Raw genomic sequence first — 6677 nt, 5'->3', positions numbered from 1 at the left:
GTGATGTGACTTTGAAACCCTGCAGCAATAAAGACAGTGTCAAGCTTGTTTCAAGCTGCAGGATGTCCCTGAGCAAAAAGGGCATATTTCCCCACCCAGTTTTCACCCTCTGAAAATGGAAAGCGATTTTAAGCCCTCCTCTGCGTCACTGCAGCTTACCAACAGCAGATAAAAGAGGGATACTAATAAGCGTCGACTCCTTTGATCCTGTCATTTGATAGAGGCAGCTGCCATCATTTCAGTGCACGAATGAGCAGAGGAAGTGTCCCAGTGAGCCAGTGAATATCATCTGTGCTCTAAGTGAAGTGGCAGTGTTATTGCTGATCATGAAACTATTCTGAGAAGTCAAAAATCAACACGATCACAGTGGCGTTAAAAGTAACATACAGCATGTACACACTGCAGCTAAATACAGTTGTCAATTCATTGTTTAGTTTAACCTGTTCTGTTACAGGAGTGACAGCCGCCTTCTACAACCGAGGGATTAAAGGGATAGTTCACTCAAAAATAAAATTTATTTAGCATCAAGTTGTTTTGAACCTGTATGATTTTATTTCTTCTGTTCAACACGAAAGAAGATACTTTGAAGAAAGTTGTTAAGCAAGCAGTTAATTGTCCCCACTGACCATAGTATGGATAAAAATACTATGGAAGTCAATGACTATACCATCAGCTGTTGGTTTCTGTTTTCAACAGAAGAAAGAAACTCATGCAGCATTGAAAGAACTTGAGGATGAGCATTTTCATTTTTGTGCGATCTATCAAAAATCTTAGGTAGTAATGACCGCATTTAGCAAAATTCTACACAGAGTTAACCCTTAAATGCATAACTGTTTCGCCAATCATTATTACATATTGGGGTCTTTATCGACCCGGACATATATATATATCATATTCGCCATTTCAACCATATTTGCAAAACTATCGTTTTCACTGACTTCAAAATCAACAGTTTGATCTCTGGCAGCTTATTCACCACCTCCACCATCAAATAACAGTGACATTTATATTTTATTGTATACAGTAATTGTTCTGCAGTAAAGCCATTCAAACCAATTCAATTTTAGCTGATGGCATTCTTTAGTTTTTTCGAGTTAAACATTACGTCATTATTACCTATCAAACAATGCTGCCTCAAGGAATAAAGGTGAATTGCATGTAATTAGTCACCAGATATTTATGTATATATATATATAAGGGATGTGTTCGTGTAAGAAAAAATATTCATATTTAAAACTTTATGAACCACAGTCTCTAGCTTCCACTAACTGTCGTGTAAATGTATAGAGAGAATGGCGTTACAGTGGATGACCTAGGACGTATGCGGTGAAGAACGTGGAAGCGTAGAGGAGAGAGCAAAACAAAACACCATCTTCAGCTGGAATCCCACTTTCTCATGAACATATGTTCAGCAGTTAGCGGAAGCTAGAGATTACAGTTTATAAAGTTTTACATAAGGATATTTTTTACACAAATGCATTGATTCACTTTAGAAGCCCTTTTTAACCCCCTGAAGGTATGTGGAGCACTTTTTATGATGTATAGATGGAGTTTTATGGGGTTCAAAATCTCAACACCCATTCACTGCTATTATAAAGCTTGGAAGAGCCAGGACATTTTTAAATGTAACTCCGATTGTATTCGTCTGAAAGAAGAAAGCCATATACACACAGCATGGCTTGAGGGTGAGTAAATCATAAGGCAGTTTTCACTTTTGGGTGAACTGTGCCTTTAATGTGTACAGAACCGAACCAAGCTGAACAACTAGTTAATGACATCAGAGAGCTACAAGACACATTCATGTTGCCAGATCTTGCTTGAAAATCAATTTTTTTTTTTTATTTGGGAAATATGATCACAACCCACTGCTGCCACTTTAATAACTCCAAGCCCAAACTATAAGTGGGCATGGCAACACTTCAACAGAGTGCTGTCTGAGTGTGTCAAATATAACAAGTCTTTGTAATATTAATTTGGTCAGAAATAGCGGATTCCATGAAAAGAAAATGGTTACCACATGTCAATCATCACAGCTTTGGGAGTAAGTTGTTTTTCTCATGTAAAAGTGAGTGTTGTGAGTGGTTGCCAGGTAATCGCTATACAGTAGATACAGTATTTTGGGGGTGGTTTGGACATTAGTATGTAGGTATTCTCAGTGAGTTGTTAGGTGGTTGTTTACTAGTTGTTTTGATGGCTCCTTGATCAATTCAGTTGATTTATTTTTTAGATAAGGAACTTTAGTTTGTTTTAGTGCTTCAGGCGCACAACATTTTAATTGCTTAGTAAAATAACAGCACACGTCTTCTTAACAAGCCACAGGATTTAAGAACATTAATGTCCAAAACAACATTACATGCTGGAATATAATGAGAGTTGGCTTGTGCAAATGCATAAGCAATAGTAATAGTGGTGCTTGCAAATAATGTCTCCACTGAGACTGCTTTCATTTTTTAATGAGTATGTATTGTTCTGAAACAACACACCAATGCAAAGCCAGCCCTTGGATTCTGTTAAAGCTACACTGTTAGTTCTGTTTTTATGTTTTATTCATTTCAATCAATGTAGAGTATAAAATTGCTCAGAGCAGCTGAAGTGCAGTCTAATCAGTGCCCTTAAAAAGTACATTCAGTAATGGGAAGCCAATCAATGCTGCTAACAGCCACTATGTCTGCAGTGCAACCTGCCAACAAACATCCATATCTTCCATTGAGAGATTCTGGGCTCACATTGGAGAACAAGGGCACAACATGCACTTCCTGTCTCTAACCACTGCAGAATTTATAATGACAGTTTTGGGACAGTGCTCTTAAAGGTGAAACATTTAGAGTTTCTACAGCACAGACTCCAATTATCAGACCTGCAAGAGTTTTATTCATGCTCAGCGTCTGTTTACCATTCTGCCCGGGGCTATGACGGGAGTGCTAATGAATGTTACACATCATCTCACCAGCGCACACCAGCATGTCATTATCTAAATATATATAACACAATAAGATAATAATACATAGGGTACAACAGGGCTAAAGGCACACTAAGAAAAAAATGTGCAAATGAACAAAAGTCAGCCTTATATTAATTATCATGTTAATTATTGTGACTTTTAGCCCCAACAGCAGAATGCTTTTTACTTCAAATAACATCCTTTTACATATTCTTTTGTTATTTAAAAAACGTTGCTTTAATTATCTTAAACAAAAATGAAAATCATTAAGAATATATTCCAGAATTTTAGCATTTCTCATTTGCTACTTTAACCTACAACATTTAAAAAACATCAAATATTACATCAAGTAAGCACAGAATCGGCACCAAGCATCAGCCAAATTTGCACATGTATCTTGAAAAGCGGATTTTTTGGAAAGTGCTACGCTATGTTTTTCTGCCATCTAGTGGTTTTGAGGAAAATAATATCAAAGGTGCATTTTACCCCAGGGCACCTTTACAGCCCTGCTGTACCCTATATAATTTATAAGTTTTACGGTTTTAAATTATTGTTTTGACTGACTGTCTGTCTGTTGCTTAATGATACTCAAAGCTTGATGTTTTAGCTTCTTTTGGAACAATTGTCCTTGATGAAAAACAATATATGAACAAACTGGCACTTTTTTGTCTGAAACATAAGTTACGTGATAAATAATTGACAAAGACCCATTGCTTAAATGGAAATGAATAACAGAAACTGCAACACAAAACACCTTAAGGTGCCTTAACAAACATTAGAACAACCACAATTATTTATTTAGAATCTAATCATTCATTACGCATCCCACAAGGATTTCTGGGAATGTCTTTTTACTGTTGTCATTGTGAATTGTAAGGTAATTCATTGCATGTGCCTCCAAAAACCATTTGACAGCAGTTTATGTGTATACAACAGGGCTCTCAAGTCTCACGCATTCACCGTGAGACACACGCATTTCAACCAGTTCACATGCTCTCACGCTACACCTTGCATTTCTCACGCTAAAAAGTGAGGGATAACTTGTCCCGCTATATAATGTTAATGGACGAGGCGCAGGCTTGCAGGGGGAGTTCATAGCTGTCTTGACAGTTAAATGCCACCTACCAGCAAATATCAGAAATTAGAATTTTTTTGTTTTCGGGTAAGTTACGTGATCCCGCTTCAGTCATGTTCGTCACTCGGCAACATGGACACGTACATTGCCATTTGTATTTACTAAAATCTAACAAAATAAATGCAGTAGGTAACCCATTCTTCTGTTTTTTTTTCTTCATTTTACGATTCCTGGACGAAATCACTTGCCCGTGATCAAAGATAGTGAGAGCTGATGTTGGGGAATAGGCCTATAGCCAAATTCATGCTAAATTATTAGCTCCCCTGGTGAAAAAAACAGCAAATGCTGGTAGGCATGTTTTGATGCTGGGATGCTGGTTAGGTATGTTTTGGTGCTGGTTTAAGCTGGTCCTTTGCTGGTTTTTAAATCAGCAAAGGACCAGCTTCAAAAATCAGAAATCCTTGCATAGCTATGACTGGAAACACTGGCATCTAACAATGCCTTGGGGCAAAACAGTTAATCTTAAAAAAAAAAATCCATATACATAAACCCAAATATGGAAATAAATCAGTTGTTGAATAAGCAAGAAAATATTCAAATGTAACCCCTTTGTAATTTTCGTAAGTAACTGTAATTTAACTATACATTGTTTCTCAGCAACTGTAACCGATTAGTTATAGTTATTTTGTAATTAAATTATGTAATTCCATTAACTAGTTACTAGTTAAGTTTAAGCCCCTACCACTGTCATCAAGGCATCAATATGTGCAGCAAACACTTGCAATACAAAATGCCATTCATAAGCTGAAATATGTACTTTCTCACACACACATACACACACACACACAGCTTGACATGCCCATGGCAGGTTCTGCAATACTGTATGTGTAGGCCTATAGTATGTACTTTGAGCACTTTGAGCACATTTTAATAAAAATGACCAGTTGTTATAGTTTCTATTTTGTGCTGGTCAATTTTGATCAATAGATAAAATTTAACTTTTAGCAAAAACTGGAGAGAATTGCATGGGGCCGAGGGGCTCCTCTCCTAACAGATAAAATCTCACTCCAAACTTTTTCTAAAACTTGAGAGCCCTGATACCATGTGAACAGTTTTTCAGTAAATATGGTAAGGCAACCAATAAACCAGTTACAAATAACAGGTTACATTTTTCAGTATTTTTCTGTAAAAATTACAAACTTTGACTACAGATTCATTGCTTAGACGCTCTCGCTTATAACAGTCCAAGCCATTGTTGCTAGTTAAGCAAGTGTCCATATGAATTCCAGAAGATCATTTTAGATCTAGTAAACAATGTTTGAGACATTTCTATGCAGTTGCTGCAGATCCAGAAAGTGTGTGTAATTATCTGTCTACTGTGGTTCTTGACAGTGTTGGGCAGGGGGATCTCTACAAATAGCAATGCAATTAGTTGAACTACTGATGTTCTTCAGAAGATAATTGGACAGCCTTTTAAATGGGTAGGACTTTGAAACACATGGTGCATAAATTAAACAGTTATGCACATGACTGACTGTGCTTAAAATTCGACATGTCTGTTCCTGTACACCGTGTGCTTGGAGTTAGACACACATTTAATTAAAATCTAAAGGCATTTAGTTTGATGTTCAAAATCATGCTTCTTGCTTATTGGCGTTGTGCATTTTTGTCATAATAAGTGACACTGTGCTTCCTCACCAGAAGCTACTGCACAAATACTCTGTCCAGTCAGATGATGATCAACTGGCCATTAAGCAAATGGGATCACCAGGGCCAAAGCTGCTATCCAAGCTTTTACAGCTCTGGATTTGCATTTTAGACACATTATGTCCCATTCAGATGGTTTTTAGTGAGTACATGCCTTATGAAGTCATTCATTTATCTGTGCTCAGTTGATGTTGTAATCCATTACCGTGAGGTGTCCTTCTGACTTTTTTTTTTCTTTAGTCAAGTGAAAATTCAGGTTCTATTTGATATATACACAAATAAAGCAACAAACAAGCAGTACAAGAATATTTTGGCTTGTTTATATTAACATACCAATTGTGAATGTGATAGATCAGCCAATCTTAGCAAATGACCCTGTGTCTGTTTAATGTCACTTGTCGTGCCCCTCACATCCAGCGTGGACACAGTGTTATACAGTGTTATTTGAGAAAAATGTGTGGTTTACACATTATCCCATCTTACCTTTTGTCATTTTTGTTTGTTTGTTTTATTTTTGTACTGTCAGCACTGTTTTTTGAAAGAAAGCCTCTTGAAATTGAAATGATTTATCTTCATTCAGTTGTTTATGTAATCTCAGTTCTGCAGGAATTTTTTCTACTCCTGTGATGTGTCTGTAGTGCTCAGCATGCTACACTGGCAATATAAAACAACTTCAGAATACTTATTGCACCCGTGGGCATCTGATCTGATGTGATCTGAGAGCTGCATGGCATAGGTGGGAATTCAGTGAACTGAAATTCATTACTTTCCTGAAGGTGCCCTAGTCGAATACTAGAGATCAGTCAGACTGTCCTGGATGGCTTCAGGTGTCTCTAAGTCTCTGATGAAGTGAGGCGTTCCCGTGGCTACTGTTTCCATGGTGATTTCTCAATAGTTGCTCTGTGGCCACCCATCAAATGCGGTGTCTATGTGTGCATCTTACTGTGAGCTCAG

The 6677-nt window shown here is 37.2% G+C and overlaps 1 protein-coding gene across 1 annotated transcript in view; it reads right to left on the bottom strand.

The window, feature by feature from the left end:
- The window catches only part of syn2b (synapsin IIb), a 121500-nt gene that overhangs the window by 86933 nt on the left and 27890 nt on the right, over positions 1-6677 (bottom strand). The gene's annotated exons all lie outside the window — the stretch shown is intronic.

Source organism: Labeo rohita, chromosome 11 (assembly GCF_022985175.1).
Source record: "Labeo rohita strain BAU-BD-2019 chromosome 11, IGBB_LRoh.1.0, whole genome shotgun sequence".
Taxonomy (NCBI): Eukaryota; Metazoa; Chordata; class Actinopteri; order Cypriniformes; family Cyprinidae; genus Labeo; species Labeo rohita.
This window is presented reverse-complemented; position numbering and strand designations above follow the sequence as displayed.